Source organism: Equus caballus, chromosome 7 (assembly GCF_041296265.1).
Source record: "Equus caballus isolate H_3958 breed thoroughbred chromosome 7, TB-T2T, whole genome shotgun sequence".
Taxonomy (NCBI): domain Eukaryota; kingdom Metazoa; phylum Chordata; class Mammalia; order Perissodactyla; family Equidae; genus Equus; species Equus caballus.
In genome coordinates, this window is record NC_091690.1 from 49,163,750 (window position 1) to 49,186,395 (window position 22,646).

At 41.5% G+C, this 22,646-nt stretch overlaps 1 protein-coding gene and 1 pseudogene across 2 annotated transcripts in view; one reads left to right on the plus strand and one right to left on the minus strand.

Annotated features, from left to right (window-relative positions):
- Positions 1–22,646, plus strand: part of LOC102149528 (zinc finger protein 709-like) — a 47,619-nt gene extending 24,973 nt beyond the window's left edge. For both annotated transcript variants that reach the window (XR_011440945.1, XR_011440946.1), the window contains 3 exons: positions 20,031–20,118; positions 20,359–20,418; positions 20,749–22,646. The gene's annotated coding sequence lies outside the window, so the exon portion shown is untranslated. The remainder of the gene's footprint in view (positions 1–20,030; positions 20,119–20,358; positions 20,419–20,748) is intronic.
- LOC138925142 (single-stranded DNA-binding protein, mitochondrial pseudogene) lies at positions 16,929–17,694 on the minus strand (annotated as a pseudogene).

A 22,646-nucleotide genomic window follows, 5' to 3' on the forward strand; every position in this document is an offset into this window, starting at 1 on the left:
GAACATTCCATATATATCAGATCTGCTTTCTTATTCAACAGTACTTAAAGTGATTGACCTTGAGCTCCAGAATTTGTCAAAATAAGTCAATTCTTTAGCGTCTCCCTCCACATACCCCTTTCCTAAAAAGGCTTTGCCAGCCTCCTGTTATGCATCTAAGAGTCTCCAAATCTCCCACAGTGGACATGAATTGCCCAAGGCATCCTTCTACCAGAAAGCATTCTCCTCATCCAGTGCCGCACAGTTAGAGATGCCAAGAAGGCAACAACAGCCTTTTGTAATGGAGGCCCTCCCAAGGCCTGAGTTGATGATCCTGCACAGCCAGCTTCCCATTTTGCCTTGGGTCATGAATATAGGACCCCTTGGGCTTGTTAACCAGAGGGCTCCTCATTGAAGAGATGGGTACTTACAGGATAGAATAAAAAATGGCGCTTCTGGCATATCACCCATACAAGAGGAAGTGTGTTCCCCTCTTCTCTGATTGATGTAATACATTCTGGAGGAGGTGCCCTCCTTTTTAGACACATTGCCACTTTAGGAGTGACTTGGGGGCACATGAATGACCAGGGAGTTCATATACTTTATGCACAGTGTGTACCACCACACCTGATGGGGTCCACTTCAGAGTCTCTATTCTTCCCCCAGATCAAACAGGCCAGCCCTGATCATGGATTCAGTCAGATTGATTAGTCAAATTCCAGGTAATCGTGCCAGCAACAGAGAATTCCCTGGGCAAGAGTCAACCTCATCTGCACATTTTTACAGATCCTTTATTGTCATTAATCTAGCTGCCTCATCCCACCAATAGCAACAGCTCCTTAGCCACGGCACTGATTTGGCATCAAGAACTCTGGGACACCTTGCCTCACATACCCAAGTACAACTCAGAGTCACTCCTTACTCTGCACATATTAAACCTCGGTCTGCAAGGGCTGATTTCATTGCTTAGGGTGATAAATTCACTCGAATTTCTGAGAGACATACTGACACCTTTGACCTGATGGTGTTAATGTTGGCCCACGGGACCTTGTAATACAAAGTCATTAAGAGGCCTCTAATCTAAAGGTTTATGAAAAATTCAGTGGACTTCTCTCCCCTCCCATGGACAACTTAGTGACTGTCCAACACAGTGTCAGTCTCACTGATGTGAAAAACGTGTCACAGGCAATAGAATCCATGCACATTAAGTCCAGGCAGAGGAAAGGGACCCTACAGCTGATGGGATAGACTTTGTCAGGCTGCTCACCCCCACTGTGGGTCTGCTTGCTACGCTCAGACTACGGTAGAACCTTTTATAGACAAATTACTCCTCCTGTCATACATGATCCTCCTGAAGCCACAATCAAGGACTCATCAAGATGCTCTAGAAATTATTGATATTATCAGCTGATGTCTCAAAATAGAAACATTGGGCTGTTGAGAAAGGCATTCAGTGGATCTTGTGCCTCTCGTGACCCAGGCTGCAGCGCTCTTAGGGTGGCTGAGGCTTACTTAGACGAACCTGCTTTCTTCTGTATAGATGTTCCTGCTGTTGGAGTCACATTCGATCCCCAGGCTATGGGGCTTATTACTTTGTTCTGATCATCAGGATTACTGGCACCGTCTAAGTAGAGTCTTTCTATACTAGGCTCTTCTGTCAGAATGGTCACTCCTACAGGTCTTTGGTTTCTTGTAATCATGCCCCCTGGCCACCACTCTCATATCCACTCCTGGTCTTCCTCCTAACATCACCTGTAGTCTATGCCCTGTGTGTTAAGAATTCATTTTGGGTGCTCTCTCTCAAACCTCCCTGAGTCCATCCAACACAAATGTGCTGTTTTCCTGCCATTTGCACTCATGTGCTTCTTGTCATGGGAGTCACTGGTACTGACCTGGGCACATGTGATGTCATTCAAAAGTTGCATCCTTCATGCCAATCAAGAAATGTCCTGTGGCCAAGCCTGGTGGCACAGCGGTTAAGTTTGCACTTTCTGCTTCGGTGGCCTGGGGTTCGCCGGTTCAGATCCCAGGTGTGGACCTATGCACTGCTTGGCAAGCCATAGGTCCAAGATGCAAGCCAAGGCAGGCATCCCACATATAAAATAGAGGAAGATGGGCACGGATGTTAGCTCAGGGCCAATCTTCCTGAGCAAAAAGAGGAGGATTGGTGGCAGATGTTAGCTTAGGGCTAATCTTCCTAAAAAGAAAAAAGAAAAAAAACTGTCCCAAACACTCAAAATACATGAAGCAGTCAGCTAATATTTGAGATGTTTTCCATGAAGGAAAACTCCCTGGCAGCCATGGTAGCTGATGACTACTTAGGTTTGGACTTTTTATTAGCCAGCCAGGGAGAGTTCTGTTCCACTAAAAGAGCTGCTCGCTGCATGTGGGCAGGCTGCACTGGCAGGGTGCCTCCAAGAACACAACAAATGAGACAACAAATTAGAGTAAACAACAACATTACTAGAATATTTGAACAGAGGCCTGGAACCACACTGATACACTTTCCTGGATCCCCAACACCCTGGGATGACGGGAATCAAAGATTTTTGGAGGCTTTGTGATCCTCCTTATAATGTCTCATGCCATTCACATGGCTTTTCAGTTAATATTCCAATTCCAGTTCATTTAATGAGATGCATTATCATTTAGTCAGTGAGCCTCAGGAGTGAACTTGAATAAAGACACTGACCTCACTGTTAATATCTGAGTCTTCATCGGCTTTAGATACCTGCTCACCCTGTCTGGCCCACAATGGGTAAATAGTTAGGTAGGCTGACACATGCCCATTTTCTTCTTATGCCACTGGGGAGGAGGGTCAAATCTTGACTCTATACACCTTAAAGGTTCAAGCCATTCTCCCTTGCACAAGCCACCCCAACCCACTCACCCTTGCCCTGCTCTCCTTAGAAAGTACCTTTGAGTCATAAACATATTTCAGTTAAGTTGATGCATGTCGTGACATGGTCTTGACATCCAATCCCCTTTTAGGTATGGTGTTAATCCTGCCCCCAAAAGGGCAATGGTAAAACAGAAAACAACCAATGGAAAGTATCTTTTCGGTGACAAAATGGTATTCAGGTTAGGGAATTTTTTATAAGATGAGGAAAATAAATCTGAATGCAGAGATTCCAATATAATAATGTTTTTAGATGCATTGGTTACAAAAGAAGACTTTGAAACCACCCAGGTGGCTCTAGCAGGAGAATTGAGTGACAATGGCATAGTCTCACAAGGGAAAGAACAGCAACAGGAGTGAATGATGGTTTCTGTTCTGACATGTAGAGAGATCTGAGTGATCATCTCATCTTCACAACAAGAAAAAAACTGAACCACCTGAAAAGTAACACATCTTTGATCCAAGAGGGGTTCGAAATTACATGGCAAACCAATGCTCCCAAAGTGAGAGACCAGCAAGTATAGAGAATTACCGCTTACCTGCAGGAGAAACTGGAGCCAGCAATGTCTAGGAACACAGAAACGGTTAATGAATTTTCTGGAGAGACAGATTGGACTAGCTTGAGAGTTACAAGCTTTAGGGATTCCAGTCTTAGTGAAATCCTAAAATTTATGTATTTTTCCATCAGGAGCCCAAGGAGGTTCTTGTGGGAGCTGGAAAAGGGTGTCTCATGCTTCATGCAGGAAATGGGGGAAACTTTCTGATGTACACGGAAAGCATTCTGTGCTCTGTAACTTAGGCCATCTTTCAAAGGAAATTAATCTGCCCAAACCTTATCTGATTGTGGAAAGAGCAGTCAGGCAACTGCCAGACTCCAGGATTTCTTTCTGACAAAAGGGGAGGAATAAATGCTAAGAACATATTCTGAAGTTCACCGTCCAGGGATTCTCTCCTATCAAAACATTACAGGTTTAATCATAACATGAGAACATTCTCACCCTAATGCCTTCCCGCATATCAACAGGGCTCCAGTGTAGAAACAGTGGGTTAAAGAGAAAATTGCAAGACACAGATGACCTAAGATTGAGTTTCTAGGGACACGCAAACACACCAGGGGAGAAAAACACAAGGACACTTGTATGCGGCATAAGGCGTAGTAAGAGAGCTTACAGCGATAAACACCTGTATTAAACAAAAAGGATATCAAGTTAACAAGGGAACGAGAAGAAGAACAATAAACTAAACCCAAAGTACTCTGAAAACTACAAAGCATGTTCAAAAGGAATTACGAAATGTATAAATGGAAAATATCTCAGTTTCATGGTTTTCAGGACTTAATGTTGCTGAAATGGCACTGCTGCACACCATGACCTAGAGATTCAGTGCAATACCAATCATAATCCCAGCTGTACCCCTTATAGAAATCGGCAAGCCATTTCATGAGTTAATGTAATTGCAAGGGAACCAGAATAGCCAAACCAATCTGGAAAAAGGAAAACAAAGTAGTAGGACTAGCATTTCTGGATTTCAAAACTTCATGCTAAGCAAAAGTAACCAAGATCGTGTGGTACTGACACAAGGATGGACACAGAGATGTGTGGAAGATTGAGACTAGAGAAGCAAATCCCACATTATGGTTAACTGATCTTTGACAAAGGTCCCCAAAATTAGGAAAGAATATTCTTTTCATAAATTGGTGCTGAGCCAACTGGATAGGCATAGGCAAAAGGAAGAGATTGTGCCCTTAAAACCCACAACATACAGTGACTTACCAAAAAGCATCAAAGACCTAAAGATGAGAGTAAATGAATGACAAAAGTATATAAAACATAGAAAAAAATTCCTAACCTTGGATTTGGCAAAAACATATTAGATATGACACCAAGAGCAATAATAGGAAAATAATAGGAAATTAGGCTTATATACTGTGGATAAGTACTATGGTACTAACCTTATGGGACCACTGTGGTATATGCGGTCCATTGTTGACCCAGACTTCGTTATGTGGGGCATGACTGTGTGTGGACTATATCTCAATAAAGCTGTTCATTTATGTAAATAAGGGATTAAGAGCTTTACAATGCAAAAGAGTTTTGCAATCCCTTCTCTGAGGCTTATTAGAATTTCCAGGTTAATATACACGTCCATCACCCGACATAGTTACTGTGTGTGTGTGTGTGGTGAGAATGCGTCATCCACTGTCTACAGTTATACACATATCAAGCCATCAGGTTGAAATCTTTAAATATAGACAATGTCATTAGTCAATTATACCTCAGTAAAGCTGGGGGAAATTTTACAGGTGCACCCCACATTTACACAAGGATTTATTAGTTTTCTTAGATCAGTGAAATTAGGAATCAGTTGCCTTAGGGATATTATAACCATCTATGTTTCAAACTTCTCTAGGTCAAAAAATGACCTAAAATAAATTTTTCTCCAATGTAAAACGTACACTTGAGAATTTGGTGAGCACATCTCATAACTTGTCGGTCTGAGAAGACTCTCTGTGCCCAGCTAGGGCTGTGGGGTTCCTACTTCCCGCCAGAGTCAAGGGCCCCCGGATTCTTTATGTTAAGATGGAACGAGGAGGGGTAGGGCAGGGATGGGTGGAAGGCTGAACGCTGGCAAGAAGGAAGATCAAAATGGAATCAGACCCTTATCACAGATTGTGACATCACGTTTAAGTGTCTGTGTTTCTAAACAAGGATCAGGCTGACATGAGTGGCCTCGCAGCCTTACACCAAGCCCTTGACCCTTAGAGGACATAAGATCCTCTTGTTCCCGTGTCTCCCAGCCTGGTCCACTCTGTACTTGCTCTTGAAACTGAATCAGGAAGTGCGTGTGCAGACCTGTTAACCACGCGTTCATAAAGCGGTGGGGTAAACAACAGTGTGGTCCCAGGCCTGGAAAACATTCTGTTTAAATGTAAATGACCCAGGCAGGGACAGGTTAGGGGCCACTGGCAGAAGCTCATTCGGCTGAGCCGGGTGTCTTCCTGCTCTCGTGCCACTCTGGTTTCAGGGGGTGTGGCCTTTTGGGAACTGTCCAATCCAGGCTCCGCTGAGGCAGGTGGGTGGGACGGTGCTCTGCGCTGGCGTAGATGTCCCTTGTCACTCCTGCTAGGGTTGGGTTTGGGTGATGCCTGCCCTAAAGTGTCCCTGATGACTCTGCCGCGGTCCCTGTCTTGCTGTGACCTGCACTCGCCGTGGGGGTCCTAGGAAGGACTCGGGGGACCCAGAAGCCCTAGAAATGGTGAGTGTGCTGCCCCGGGTTGAGGACACGGAGGAGGGACTGGTGAGAAGCGGCGGGGCGGGCCCGGCCTCCCGCGGTCCCCTCCGGGGTCTGCAGCCCCGAGTCCGCGGTGGCGCCGCTCGGCCCTCAGGCCCCTCCGGCCGCAGCGTGGGGGCGGGGCCGGCAGCCGGGCCCCGGGCGTCCTGTGGTCCCTGCGCGCGGCGACTGGGGCCGGAGCGTTTCTGGGCCACTGTGCGCCAGCAGCCCCGCGTGTCCCAGACGGTGCGGGGCCCGCGGGAGGGCCCGCAGGACAGTCGGGCCTCGGGCTCCGGGGTCCGTGCGCGGAGGGGCTGCGGTCTGTGGGGTCCCCAGGGCCTCCTTTCTCACCTGGGGGCAACCTTTTTCTCCTGAGTTTTCCAAAAGTTTGGGGAGTAGAATCCATGACGCTGTCCCCACAGCTTAGCTCTTTCGAGCATTGAGAATTAATCCCTAAATTTCCAGATCTTTCCCCACATTTCCAAAACTAAATTACCCTGTCAGATTCACAGCATCATCAACTATTCATCCTACGTGGTGCATCAAACAGACCCTATATTTTAACTGTTCATGATTTTTCCCCAGAGCCATGGATGACTCTTTTTTTAAAGATTATATTTGTCTGGATGTTTTACATTAGAAGACAGCAAAAAACAACAACTTGGAACTACGTTGATGAAATCCTTGTGCCTTCCGCCCCAGGATCTTTCTGGGGACAGACATCCTATGGGAAGTCCTTTGGCTGGAGGTTCCTCTTGGAAATCTTTCCTGGGTGATCTGTCCTGTCAGTCTTGCCCTTCACTGTGTTTGTGACCTTGAAAAGATTTACTCACTTATTTAAATCTGTTTTCCAATAGGGGTAAAATGTATTTAATCAAAACAGTTTGAAAAACAGTATAAAATATTTCCAAACTAGCAAGAGAGGTGAATTTCAAAAAAAAAAAAAAAAAAAAAAAAAAAAAGTCCTGCATTGTATTCCATTTGGTAATTATTGTGATTTGCCTGTTTTTTGCCCTGAGTGTGTGTATAACTTTCTGAGGTCTGTATTTACTTTTTGGTGTTTTCAAATGAGATTCCAGGGCTTAGATATGCAGACCACAAGTGTTCAAGTGTGAATAATTATTTACAAATCAATATCTCGCCATGCAAATAATAATTAACTGAGCTTTTTTCTAAAGGAATAGATATTTGGAATTTTCTGGTTGAAGTACTACAAGTGCCTTACAATTTTTTTCCCTCCTTTCCACATAAAGGGTGAGTTTAAGTGATTTTCCTGGATTGCTCAAACATCGGGTTTGTAACATTTAAAATAACTATGATGTTCGAAAGCATCTCCAGTGGGGAGCAGACCCTGTGGTCATTGACCCAAGCTGAGGCCCCTTGAGCCTGCAGAGGGAAGGCCTTGCAGGCCCAGCTGTCCTTCCGGGGGGTCCTCCCCCTGCACGTGTCCTACTGCTCACACACCCATGGAAGGAGCCTTTATCCTGAGAGGAGCTGCAGAGCCCTGGAAAGCTGGGGGTGCACGTGCTCACGGGGTGGGGAGTGGCGCCCTTTCTGAGGTTGTGGTTCTGTAGACCTGGACATTTTAGACATTGTTTGAGTTTTGCCCCCACACTGTAGGTGCACTGAGAGTGTAATCTGTGCACAGTGAGGAAGTCTGAAGATCAGGTGTTCCGTCCGTGGACAAAGGGTTCATGAATTTGGAGTTCATGTGGGTCAGAAGCTTAAACTGAATCCGGCTGAGAGTTTCCTCACTTGTGAGAATGGGAGCCTGGGGGAGGCAGTGCCTCCATGCTCACAGGAGAGGGAGGGTGTGTGGGGCTCCCAGAGTGCATCCCTGTGGCTGCTCAGGTGTCCCCACCCTCCTTCACCAGGGACTGACCCTCTCCAGGGGTTCTGTCTCAACTGGGAGTGTCTAGACCCCAAATCTGGGAATACGATCACCCTCTGAGTATGTTTTTCCTTCTGAACTGCAGGCCAGCAGGCTGCTTCTGTGGGTTGATTGGAATATTCCTGTTTCTGTCCTTGGATTCCTTTATCAATTGAAGATCGCAGCCCTTTGATTCTAGTTTCCATTAGCACTTGTGTTTTAAAATATAAGTTGATTGAGAGAGATGATGTGAGTAAGGCAAGAAAATTTGGAACCAAATAGAATGTTTCATTTAGGCAAGAGAACCTCATGATGTGAGATGGGTTATTTCAGTTCTCTGGTGCTCTTGCATTTCTAGGTCAGTTTCTGTGTGTCCATGTCCCTAGAGAATTTTGACATTTAAAAAGCTACACTGTTGCTAAGGCAGATGAATTCCTATTGAACGGATGTAAGGGAATTGAATGTCTGTTTTCACTGATATGAGCAAAACACCTTAAAACTTATGGAAATTTTTCACATTCCTACCCAGTTCAGGGTTAAATTTCTAACCCCTAATGCACTATAATGTGCTACTTATTCCTGAAAATATCCCTGGTCAGAAATATAGTGGAGGGACCTGCTGTAATGTCCCTGTGTTTTCAGTTAGAAAGGGACTTGTAAATTTTTTCTTGTCTGCAGTTTTATATTCACTAGTATTTAAGGGATTAAATCTTGGAGTTTTTTTCCTATGTAGAAAAGTTTAAATTAATTTTAAAAAGCTAAAGTTAATTAAAAATAATGATCAACCATAGGAAAATATGTGTCTATAAATTTCCCTCCTTATTTTAAAGAAATAATGCATGGGAAGGTTAAAAAATTCCTGAGAGGAAACTCCCTTAAGGAGACTCCCCGCCTGCACGTCCTGCCCCGTTCCTCTGCCTGACTCCAGCCTCCCTACATGACCAGTTTTGCTCACTGCTTCATCAGCCTGTTAGCGTTTCTTTATATAGAAACACACCACTGTGAATGCCTATTTCTCTTACCGCTGTATACTCTTGTAATGAGTGGCTTGCGTCCAAATATTTGATATTTGACCATTGACAACTTAAGCCTCGCCCTCCCTTTTCCCCTGGGCCTTCTTCCCTGGACAGGCTGATGAGAAAGCCTGGAGGCTCCTGCACTTCAGCTGCTTGCTGGGCAGCTCCTCCTGGGCACTGTGCTGCCCTGTGCTGCACTATTGACCCCACTAAGCCTGGGTTCTATGTACAGAGGACTCTGCAGTTTCTGTAACTCCTTATCCTTCAGGAGCAGGAGTATGAGAATGGACTCATCACAGTGGTCCTGGGTCAGTATCTTGGCTGGAATCTATCTGTGTCTAGAGTGAAGCCGTGACTGAGGCTGGGTTTGTCCCTACATTAGGGGCATGTCTTAGGGGAGGATGATTATACCCTGTGAGTGAGGTGAGGCCATCAGACGGTCACTCCTTAAAGAGCAGTTATTTCAGAGAGAAAGTGAGGAAGAAGAGAGACAGGAAAGGAGCCAGTAGATGGAGGGTGGCGTCCACGCTCCTGATAGCAGAGGGCTCCCCAGGCCCCTTCAGTACCTCTGCTGCTGCCCCTGCCTCTACTGCCACGAAGACCCTGACCTTCAGGGTTATAGGGGACAACAGCCATGGCTCCCTTGTGGTACAGCAAAGAGATTAGTTCAAACCTAACAAGTCCAAGGTCATTAAACCCTATAAAGCAACGAGTTGTCATGGGGGAGGCTCCTGAGCTTGGTCACACTGTTTTGAGGCTCTCAGGGGGTAAGCATTTACATATGCGAAGGTAGAGAGGAACCCCCTCCCCTAAAGCATATCCAGTGACCTGAAATACAAAACAGAGAAGGACAGCAGAGAGAGAACAAAAGGAAAAAGCACTGAAAATAACATCCACAATTTGACCCAACTGGAAATCTAAAAGATCCTAAAGAGTTTACACAAAACCAAGATAAAAGGGTGCTCTTTGGCTTCTGAGCCTCTAAAACATAGCTTTTGAGTGCATGTTCCCATCTCCCGTGATGCAATAATTCACGGCCCTTCATGCAATTACCCTATGCTGGGTCTCAAGTTACAGTTACACCTGGCTGGGGTCTCAGTAAATTTTAAGCAAGGGACCCCCGATCTTAGGAAAGTTACTGAGTATAACGCAGAGGCCAGATTGCGATACTTCACCTTAACCAGCAGAACTCTTTGCCAGGCCTCCCAGCCAGGACCCATTGTCCCAAAATATCCCACAGTGAGCAGGAAAGCTCTGAATCCATAATTCACAAATTAAAATTCAGTTAAATCAAGTCTTCACTCCTTCCAAATTAGCTTCGCAAAATGGGGCTCCATGGTCCCTACCCCTTAGTTCAATTAGCTAACATGGCCCAGTGCGAACTGAACAGAGCCTTCAAGGACTGAACACTGTTGTAAGAAACCTACTTAGGAAGAAATTTATTATCCCCAGGGTTTCTACTTTGAACAGCTGAATTTAGCCTGTTCTTAAGTCTGGAAGAATGAATGACACCTCACAGTGGATTACTGGAACATGGTCACACCAAACACAGCCCTGTACCCAGTGCCCAACATTATGGAAATTACTGACTCCATCCAGTCAGCAGCCGGTAAACACTCTGCTCTCACAGGTTTGGCTAAGTCTGTTCTGTCCAGTCCTGTGTCCACAGCCTCTCAGCTGCACTTGGCCTTCCCCTCTGAAGGGACATGACTCACCTTCACAGGCATGCCCTGTCTTACTGCACTTCGCTCTATTGTGCTTTGCAAATATATTATTTTTCACAAGAGTCTCCACCAGCAAAAAGATTGTGACTCACTGAAGGCTCAGATGATGGTTAGCCTTTTTTAGCAATGAAGCAGTTTTTTTTTTTTACACATAGGGCAAAGACTTTTTTTTTAATTGCATGTATTGATTTTAATTTATAGATTCAATGTAAATATATTTTTAATTTGTACATATAGAGATTGATATGTACTTTTTAATTTCTTTGTTTTTTTACTATATTAAATATTTTAGTTTTATTTATTTTTAATTTTTTTATTGAGTTAATGATGGGTTACAATCTTGTGAAATTTCAGTTGTACATTAATGCTTGTCATTTGTGTTGTAGGTGCACTACTTCACCCTTTGTGCCCACCACCCCCCTCCTTTCCCCTGGTGTCCACTAAACTGTTCTTAGTCCACATTTTTAAATTCCTCATATGAGTGGAGTCATACACAGATTCTCCTTCTCTCACTGGCTTATTTCACTTAACATAATTCCCTCAAGGTCCATCCAAGTTATTGCAAATGGAATGATTTTGTTCTGTTTTACAGCTGAGTAGTATTCCATTGTATATATGTACCACATCTTCTTTATCCATTCATCTGTTGATGGGCACTTAGGTTGCTTCCATGTCTTGGCTATTGTAAATAATGCTGCAATGAACATTGGGGTGCATAGGACTTTTGGGATTGCTGACTTCAAGCTCTTTGGATAAATACCCAGTAGTGGGATGGCTGGATCGTATGGTAGTTCTATTTTTAACTTTTTGAGGAATCTCCATACTGTTTTCCATAGTGGCTGCACCAGTTTGCATTCTCACCAGCAGTGTATGAGGGTTCCTTTTTCTCCGCAACCTCTCCAACATTTGTTGCTATTAGTTTTAGATATTTTTGTCATTCTAACGGGTGTAAGGTGATATCTTAGTGTAGTTTTGATTTGCATTTCCCTGATGATCAGCGATGATGAGCATCTTTTCATGTGCCTATTGGCCATCCGTATATCTTCTTTGGAGAAATGTCTGTTCATGTCTCCAGCCCATTTTTTGATTGGGTTGTTTGATTTTTTTGTTGTTGAGTTGTGAGAGTTCTTTATATATTATGGATATTAAGCCTTTGTCAGATATATGACTTGCAAATATTTTTTCCCAGTTAGTGGGTTGTTTTTTTGTTTCAATCCTGTTTTCATTTGCCTTGAAGAAGATCTTTAGTCTGATGAAGTCCCATTTGTTTATTCTTTCTATTGTTTCCCTTCTCTGAGAAGGCATGGTGTCCGAGAAGATCCTTTTAATACTGATGTCAATGAGTGTACTGCCTACGTTTTCTTCCAGAAGCCTTATGGTTTCAGGTCTCAGCCTTCGGTCTTTGATCCATTTTGAGCTTATTTTGGTGAATGGTGAAAAAGAATGGTCAATTTTCATTCTTCTACATGTGGCTTTCCAGTTTTCCCAGCACCATTTGTTGAAAAGACTTTTCTCCATTGTATGCCCTCAGCTCCTTTGTCGAAGATAAGCTGTCCATAGATGTGTTGTTTTATTTCTGGGCTTTCAATTCTGTTCCATTGATCTGTGCACCTGTTTTTGTACCAGTACCATGCTGTTTTGATTACTGTAGCTTTGTAGTATGTTTTGAAGTCAGGGATTGTGATGCCTCCCGTTTTGTTCTTTTTTCTCAGGATTGCTTTAGCAATTCGGGGTCTTTTGTTGCCCCATATGAATTTTAGGATTCTTTGTTCTAATTCTGTAAAGAATGTCATTGGGATTCTGATTGGGATGGCGTTGAATCTGTAGATTGCTTTAGGTAGAATAGACATTTTAACTATGTTTATTGTTCCAATCCACATGGAATGTCTTTCCATCTCCTTATGTCGTCATCCAATTCTCTCAGAAAGGCCTTGTAATTTTCATTATATAGGTCCTTCACTTCCTTAGTTAAATTTACCCCAAGGTATTTTATTCTTTTTGTTGCAATTTGAATGGTGTTGTATTCTTGAGTTCTTTTTCTGTTGGTTCATTACTGGAGGGTAGAAATGCTACTGATTTCTGCAAATTGATTTTATACCCTGCAACTTTGCTGTAGTTGTTGATTACTTCTAACAGTTTTCCAATGGATTCTTTGGGGTTTTCTGTATATAAGATCATGTCGTCTGCAAACAGCAAGAGTTTCACTTCTTCCCTCCCTATTTGGATTCCTTTTATTCCGTTTTCTTGCCTGATTGCTCTGGCCAGGACCTCCAGTACTGTGCTGAATAAGGGTGGTGATAGAGGGCATCCTTGTCTCGTTCCTGTTTTAGGGGTATGGCGTTCAGTGTTTGCCCATTGAGTATGATGTCGGCTATGGGTTTGTCGTATATGGCCTTTATTATGTTGAGGTAGTTTCCTTCTATGCCCATTTTGTCCAGAGTTTTTATCATAAATGGCTGTTGGATCTTGTCAAATGCCTTCTCTGCATCTATTGAGATGATCATGTGGTTTTTATTCCTCAGTTTGTTGATGTGGTGTATCACGTTGATTGATTTGCGGATGTTGAACTGTCCCTGGTATGAATCCCACCTGATCCTGATGTATGATCCTTTTGATGAATTGCTGAATTCTGGTTGCCAAAATTTTGTTTAGAATTTTTGCATCTATGTTCATCAGTGATATTAGCCTGTAGTTCTCTTTTTTCGTGGTGTCCTTGTCAGGTTTTGGTATCAGCGTAATGTTGGCCTCATAAAATGTGTTAGGAAGTGTTCCATCCTCCCTAATTTTTTAGAACAGCTTGAAAAGGATAGGTATTAAATCCTCTCTGAAAGTTTGGTAGAATTCCCCAGGAAAGCCATCTGGTCCTGGGGTTTTATTCTTTGGGATGTTTTTGATTGCTGTTTCAAATCTCTTTCCTTGTGATTGGTCTGTTCAAATTGTCTGCCTCTTCTTGAGTGAGCTTTGGGAGATTGTAGGAGTCCAAGAATTTATCCATTTCCTCTAGGTTATCCATTCTTTTGGCATATAGTTTTTCGTAGTATTCTCTTATAATCTGTTGTATTTCTGCAGAGTCTGTTGTTATTTCTCCTCGCTCATTTCTGATTTTGTTTATTTGAGCTTTCTCCCTTTTTTTCTTTGTATGTCTGGCTAGTGGTTTGTCAATTCTATTTATCTTCTCAAAAAACCAGCTCTTTGTTTCATTGATCCTTTCTACTGCCTTTTTCGTTTCAATAGTATTTATTTCTTCTCTGATTTTTATTATTTCTCTCCTGCTGACTTTGGGCTTTATTTGTTCTTTTTTCTCTAGTTCAGTTAGGTGTAGTTTAAGATTGCTTCTTTGGGATTTTTCTTGTTTGTTAAGATGTGCCTGTATTGCGATGAATTTTCCTCTTAATACAGCTTTTGCTGTATCCTATATGAGTTGGTATGGCATGCTATCATTTTCATTTGTTTCCAGGTATTTTTTGATTTCCTCTTTAATTTCTTCAATGATCCATTGCTTGTTCAGTAATGTGTTGTTTAGTCTCCACATCTTTGTGCCTTTCTCAGCTTTTTTCTTGTAATTAATTTCTAGCCTTATAGCACTATGATTGGAGAAGATGCTTGCTATTATTTCAATTTTTTTAAATTTATAGAGGCTTGCCTTGTTTCCCAACATATGGTCTATCCTAGAGAATGTTCCATGTGCACTTGAGAAGAATGTGTATTCAGCTCTTTTAGGGTGAAGTGATCTATATATGTCTATTAAGTCCAATTGTTTTAGTTTTTCATTCAGCTCCACTATTTCCTTGTTGATTTTCTGTCTGGATGATCTGTCCATTGATGTGAGTGGAGTGTTGAGGTCCCCTACTATTATTGTGTTGTTTTTAACATCTTCCTTTAGGTCTGTTAATAGTTGCTTTATGAATCTTGGTGCTCCTGTATTGGGTGCATAGATATTTATAAGCGTTATTTCTTCTTGATGAAGTGTCCCTTTGATCATTATATATTGTCCCTCTGTGTCTCTCTTTACCTGTCTTATTTTGAAATCCGCTTGGTCTGATATAAGAATTGCAACACCTGCCTTTTTTTCCTTGCTATTAGCTTGAAGTATTGTCCTCCACCCGTTCACCCTGAGCCTGTGTTTGTCCTTGGGGCTGAGGTGTGTTTCTTGGAGGCAACAAATTGTTGGATCTTGTTCTTTAATCCATTTTGCCACTCTGTGTCTTTTTATTGAAGAGTTCAATCCGTTCACATTGAGAGTGATTATTGATGCATGTGGACTTAATGCTGTCAATCTGTCGCTCATTATCTTGTTTTCCTGTGTTTCTTTTCCTGTGTGCTTTACACTACCCATTTAATACTGCAATTTCTTATGCTGGGTTTCTTAGATTTTTCCTTATCTATGATTTGTGACTCTGTTCTGTACTTTATTTTAGTGTCTACCTTGAAGTTTGTATTTAGAATCTCGTGTATAATATAGTCTATTCTCTGGTGGTCTCTTACTTACTTGACCAATACTGATTTAGACCCTTTGGTCTTCCCCTCCTAAATAATTATTTTCATTTCTTATTCCAACTCGTGTTATGAATTTGTAGTTAGAGTGCTAAGATCGTCCTTGCTTTGGTAGTTTCCTTACCTTTACTCTAATGCTATAGTTGAATATTTGCTATCCTGTTCTGGCTCTATCCATCGGTCTCCCAAGTCTGTGGATTGTGACCCCTTTCTCCCTTTTTTCTTTTTTCAGGTATGAGAGCCTTCCTGAGGATTTCTTGTAGTGGAGGGCTTTTAGTTACAAATTCTCTTAACTTTCGTATGTCTGAAAAAGATTTAATTTCTCCCTCATATCTGAAGGAAATTCTTGCTGGATAGAGTATTCTTGGCTGAAGATTTTCATCTTTTAAAGCTTTGAATATGTCACTCCATTCTCTCCTAGCTTGTAGGGTTTCTGTAGAGAAATCCGCTGACAGTCTGATAGGGGCTCCTTTATAGGTTATTCTCTTCTTTTTTCTTACTTCCCTGAGGATTCTTTCCTTATCTTTCCTTCTTGCCAATTTTACTACTATGTGCCTTGCAGTAGGTCTTTTTACATTGACAAGTCTAGGAGATCTGAAAGGGTCCTCTACACACATTTCTCCGTCAATCCCTAGATTTGGGAAGGTCTCTTCAATAATTTCGTTAAGGACAATTCCTGCTCCATTTTCCTTTTCCACGTTCTCAGGAATTCCTATGATCCTTATGTTGTTACTCCTCATTGAATCCACTATGTCTTGGAGATTTTCCTCCTTTTTTTAAATTCTTAGTTCTCTTTCTTCCTCTGTCTGGAGCCATTCAGCCTGTCTATCTTCAATTATGTTAATTTGCTCTTCTATGGTGTCTACACGGGCATTCAGGGAATCCGTATTCTGTTTTATCTGGTCCATTGTGTTTTTCACCTCTAGTAATTCTGTTTGATTCTTCTTTATGATTTCAATCTCTTTTGTGAAGTAACTCCAGAACTTGGCTTGTTTCTCTATCTTTCTCTCTACCTCATTGAGTTTTTTGATTATAGCTGCTCTGAACTCATTATCACTTAGTTTACCTAATTCCAAGTCCTCAGGACTTAATTCTATGTTTTTATTCTTTTCCTTCTGGTCTGGGGCTTTTATAAATTGCTGGATGGTAGAGGAGTGGTTTTTTCACATGGTGGTAGAATTCGGTTGCAGTTACAGCCTGTGGCCACTAGATGGGTGTCAAGAGCCACGTGTTATGAGCTCTCCGCCTTTGGGCAAGATGGCTGCGCCCAGTGGCTTTGCCTGGGAGGGAGGGGCTGCTATTCTCGCGTGCCGATCTGGATTCAGATCAGTTCTGTTCTCTGGTCTCCCGTGGCCCTGGGTTTATGGGGTCCCCGCTGACAGAAGCTTTCCCCCCATCAGCGAGTTTCCACTGAACCAGCAGCAGGAGTCCTGGATGATCCCTGGTCACGCAGCCCCTCCCCAGCTCCTTCCCAACCCGCGCAGCAGCGATCGCAGACTCTAGGGGAGGGAGTGATGTTCTCTCCTACTGTTCCAGCGCCTCCAGGGCCATAAGTAAGGTTTATGATCTCTGCCTTCTTGGTATTGTAGGTCTCTAACGTGTTGGCATTAGATTTATTCTCTGAAATTCAGTTTTTCCAATCTTTTGTTGTATTTTGGACCGGAGAGAATCCCGGGTCAGCTCACCCCGCCATTTTGCTCCACCCACCTCCAATAAAGCACTTTTTAATTAAGGAATATATGGGGTTTTTTTAGAGATAATGTTATTGCACAGTTAATAGACTAGAGGATTATGTAAATATAACTTTTTTATGTACAAGAGTATTTTAATTCTTGTCCTTAGAATCTGTAAAGCCTACACATGATTTGCATATGAGACTGTAGCAAACAAAGGCCAAAGAAGATCGTCCACTCCGTGCCTTCTCTTTTGTCTGGTCTCTCAGAAATAGAATGTTATCAGCTCTGGTTGTTGTTGCTTGTCACCTCACATTACTCTTATCCTTGTATTCACCAGTCTACTTTTCCTTCCATGTCAGTTTGAGACCCTTTTTCACATCTGCCATGTCTCCAAGGCCTGGCCGGATACTGAAGTTCTGTGCCGTGTTGTCTTGACTGACATCACCCATTTGCTGTGCTTCACTCTCTCCTCCTCACCTCACCTCATTTGTTCCTAGAGAAGATATTGTCACTGGGCCTTTTCCTTCCACCTGTCTCAGGACAGGGTCCTCACCTACTCATCCAATTGACTGCACAGGATCCCTAGATCCTCCGAGAATCAAGCTGCTAGCTGCTAAAGACTCATGTCTTACACACTGATGAGGAACCTGTCATACAGGTCTTTGAAACATGGCTTCTATTTTTTCTTCTTACCATCTAATCTTTAGTCTTTCCTGATGCTGTAGCCCCTAAACATAACTTTCGTTTGCACTGAGAAACCCAAAAATTTGAGTGACTTGCTTTATTGCAACATTTGCTTTATGTGGTGGTCTGGAACCCAACCCACAGTATCTCCAAGGTGTGCCTGTCCCTGGTTACCCTCGGGGAACCTCAGCACCATTGCCACTGCACAGTCTGTGTGGGCAAAACCTGAACTGCATCTACCTTGCACCAGGGGCCCAGGTGTGATGTTACATTAACCACATTCTCCTTTGTGGACATTCATTTGACATTCAGGACACACATACATCGAATAAAGGGGCTCACAAACAATGGATGGGCCACTACCCTACACATAGTATGAGGTCCTGACACCTTGGTTACATTTTTAAAAAGTATTTAATAAACAGAAGGCCACTCCCTTCCTGACATCATTTATTTCAATTATACATAAGTTTATCATTACCAAATACATTGCTGCTAATATTGTTTTTTAAGTGTCATATGTTATATTAATTATGATAAGAAATACCAAAGATATTTTACCTTCATTTATTCATTTTCTAATCCTGCACCTTTATCATTACATTCTTTCTGATGGATTTTTGAATGTTTTCTTCACGATATGGGTACTAAAGACAAATTCCCTCCATTTTTGTCTCAGAAAACTCTTATTTGAATGATAATTTTGCTTGACACAGAATTCTAGGGGAGAGTGTTTATAATTTAAAAATTTTAAATCTTTTACTCCACTCTGTTCTGGATGCCATGGTTTCCAAAAAGAAGTCTAATTTTAATTCTAATCTTTGTTTTTCTATACTTGAGGTCTGTTTTCCCCTCCAGTTTCTTTCATTGTATTCACTTTGCCCTAGACTTTTCTCTCATTTAAAGATGACATACATGGGGGCACATTTTTATTGTTTTTTGTGTTTACTTGTTTCTAGCTTCCTTGATGTACAGGTGTCATCTATTATTAATTTTAGAAAATTTCAGTGATAATTAGTTACTACTTCTCTTTCTTTCTGTCTCTTTTCCTTCATGTATCCCCATTATGTGTATTTTGAACCTACCATTAGAGAAGGTTGTTCTAGGCTTCATAAATATTGCATTCTGTCTTTCTTGTCTTTGCATTAGACTCTGGTAAAATAGATTTTTTTTGAGTACAGGCCTTGTTAAGAACTGAATATTTGGAGCATATTTCAAAATGCTGTCTTTCTTTTCTCTTTCCAAATTTTGAAGATACCAGTTTGCCCTATGACCCCCAGGCTCTCATGGCTCTAAGAAGAGTTGTTCATTTCACGTTTGTTCATTTTCTTCTTGTGAGATCAAGAATGACAATCTCTAGTTCCTTAAGTGCTGGATCAGAAGTTGGCAGGGCATCATCTAGAGTGGCTGGTGAGGAAACACTTCCTCTGGAAGTTCGAGAAAGGAGATTTTAGGTTTTCCTGGAGGAAAGCACTGTTGAATATTTTACGTATTCTATAATCCTGACTAACTGACCATCAAACCTTTGTGTGCTTCAGTGACTTCCCTTGCAATCTGCAGCTCTGAACCTGTTCCTCAGAGACAACAAAGCCCAGGGTACACTGTTTAGATTTGACCAGAAAAAGTTCCTATGGCACATTATTATCTCACTGTGTGTTCTAAAATTTGGCTGTAAGGAGTTCTGAGCCACATGAGTATAGGGGTTTTAGTCTTCTTCCTCATGTCTGAGCTCTAAGTTCCAAATAACTTTCTAAACCCATCAAATCACACAGAGAAAGAAAGAACTGAGTCTGTGATAAATATTATACATGTTAAAAATGCTTCTTGACTGAAATATTTGTATTCGGTCAGTGGCTTTTGATTACTTGTAGTGGCCTGGAGTACTTTAGGATGATATGCTGAGCTGCCTTTGATGAAAGCTTGATTTCCACAGGCCTCCTGGACTCTCATGTTTGGTGATGGGCATAGAATAAAACGATTACTGTTCTTCACTATGTTTTTACTTCTCACAATCTCATGTAGATTTAACCCTCTGCCACATGGAATGCTGTAGATGGTGAGTAATGAGGAAGAAGATGAAAGAATGTTTCTCACAGATTAACGATGGTCTTAAAAATGATAATTTTTTATTTGCATAGCATTTCTGTCATTTCCTAACATGCTCTGGATCCTGACATTAGAGAGAAATAAGATGTAATGTCATCAGAGTAAAAGTATGTAAATAATTTTCATGTTTTAATGATGGTGTTAAATTTATGAGAAAGTAAGTGTGGACAGAGAGTAAGTTTCTGATGATCAAGTCATAGAACAAATGTTTGGAGATGAGAGAATCATCATAACCTTCCTATAAATGGTGAATAGATGTCTAGTGCTGTCAGTTTCATGCATCCTGCTGCACACATATTTGACATTTTTTAGGACTCAGTGGCCATTGAGGATTTGCTTGTGAACTTCACCCTGGAGGAGTGGGCTTTCCTCGATTCTCCACAGAAGAAACTTCATGGAGGTATTATGCAGGAAACTGTCATGACCTGGCCTCAATGGGTAACAATGACAATTTGCATTCACTGTTTCAATTAGAAAACAAGTGTTTCTAGTTCATCAATGTTGTTCCAAGACATGGAATGTGGAAAGGGAGGATGTTGGATAAACTGGGCATGGTCACAGCTCATCATGAACCTAGAATCTAATAACTTTTCTATAATTTCTAATACTTTGGAATCATTATTCTGGGTCTGAATTTTAGGAAAAAATGGGAAGATCATGATGTTGAAGATCGGTACAGAAATCGGGGTAGAAACCTAAGGTGAGTCACACTCACAGTAGAGAGCAGTGTCTCATGTGAGAATCCTAGTGTATTAAGAAATTTTAAAAACCAGCAAACAAAACAACCCCTGTTTCAAATATATTTATTCTTGGAACATTTCACCAAAAGTATTTTTTAAAATATGACATAGAAATTCAATGTTTGTAAAGTAGTTCAAGGGTAAACTCCTCTGGGAAGTCATTCAGTATATTCAATTTCAGAGAATTCAGTCAAGGCAGAAAACCTAAAGTTTTCCTATAAATCGTAATAAATATGATAAAAAATCATTAATAAAGAAATCATCAATAATGTGATCCTCATTTTTTACAGAAGTCACATGGTAGTGAGACTCTGTGAAAGTAAAGAGGAAGTTCAATGTGCAGAAAACTTCAGCTTTATTCCAAGTCTCAGTTTGAACAGGAAAACTACTGGAGTGAAGCCACATGAATGAAGCAGTGCATGTGCAAAAGTCTTTACACATCATTCATCCCTTTATAGGCACATCAGGTGTCACACTGGACACAAGCCATGTGAGTTTCAAAAATATCGAGAGAAGACACATAAGTGTAAGGTATGTGGAAATGCCTTCAGTGAGCTCTAATTTTTTGAGAAACATGAAAGAAATCATAATAGACAAAAAACCTACAAACAAAGAATGTGGCTCAAAACGCTTCAAAGACAGATGATAACACACATATTATCATGTGCTCCTTAAACAGCTATGGAATCTGGGAAAGGCTTCACTTGTTCCAGTTCCCTTCAAATACATGGAAGAGCCCACTCTGCAGAGAAACTCTATCAATGGAAACGTGGAAAAGTCATCAGATACTATTTTAAAAAGCATGAAAGAACTCATACAGGAGAGAAATTTTATGAATTGTAAAAAGTGCTACAAAGCCTTCAGTATTCCCAGTTCTCTCTGAAACCTTGAAAGAACTCCTACTGGGGAGAAACCCCATGAATGTAAAGAATGTGGGAGAGCCTTTTGTCATCCATCAGGTATTTGATCATACATGAAAACGCATACTGGAAATACACCTTATAAACGTAAAGAATATGGAAAGCTTTCATTTATCCCAGTTTATTTGAAATACATGAAAGAATTCAGACTGGAAGCCCTATGAGTGTAAAATATGTGGGAAAGCCTTCATTTGTTCCAGTTATTTTCAAGTACGTGAAAGAAGTAATACTGGAGAGAAACCTTGTGAATGTGAGGCATGAGGGAAATCCTTCATTTGTCACACATACTTTTGAAGACACGTGAGTGTGCACACTGGAAGAAAACCATATAAATGTGAAGAAATGTGGGAAAACCTTCTGTCATCTGAGTTCTTTCTGAAGGCATGAAAGGACTCACTGGATAAAACCTCTTGAATGTAAACAATGTAGGAAAGACTTCTATTGGCCCACGTACTGAACTATGAAAAATCCTACCTATGAGAAATATCAATGTTAGTGACTGGGAAAGCTTGGTGGGAATAAATGCATGAATAATATTCTGGCAAAATTTTCAACATGAAAGAGTTGTTATGAAAGTTGTAAATATATTGGTTTATGAAGCTTCTTTCTTAAAGTACATCTTTGGACTATGGATTTCTACAAGTTACATTCAGAAATGAATATTTTTTTTTTTTTAAGATTTTATTATTTCCTTTTTCTCCCCAAAGCCCCCCGGTACATAGGTGTATATTCTTCATTGTGGGTCCTTCTAGTTGTAGCATGTGGGACGCTGCCTCAGCGTGGTCTGATGAGCAGTGCCATGTCCGTGCCCAGGATTCGAACCAATGAAACACTGGGCCGCCTGCAGCGGAGCACGCGAACTTAACCACTCGGCCACGGGGCCAGCCCCTCAGAAATGAATATTGAGGTGAGAAAATTCTTCAAGTCATCTTTCAACAATGGAAGATAAGATTAATGGGTAGTGATTTTTCCTTAAATCAATCATATTTTCTCTGTCCATTTTTAAGCCTGTTGGATTCATGGGTGAATTGAAATGTATTTCTAATGTGCAGTTAGATTTAATATTTTTACAGTGTTTCATTTCTGTGTTAAGGGGCTACTGAAAAATGACAATTCGGTATATGTTAGGATTTTCCTACTGGCCATGTGAGAATTCCTGGATATCCCTACTCCATTGTGTATCTTCTGCCTTTTCTTACTGAGAAACTCCTTGTTTGGGGTCGTAGATCTTTTTTCCATTTTCCGTGGCATTAAACAGTTGAAATACA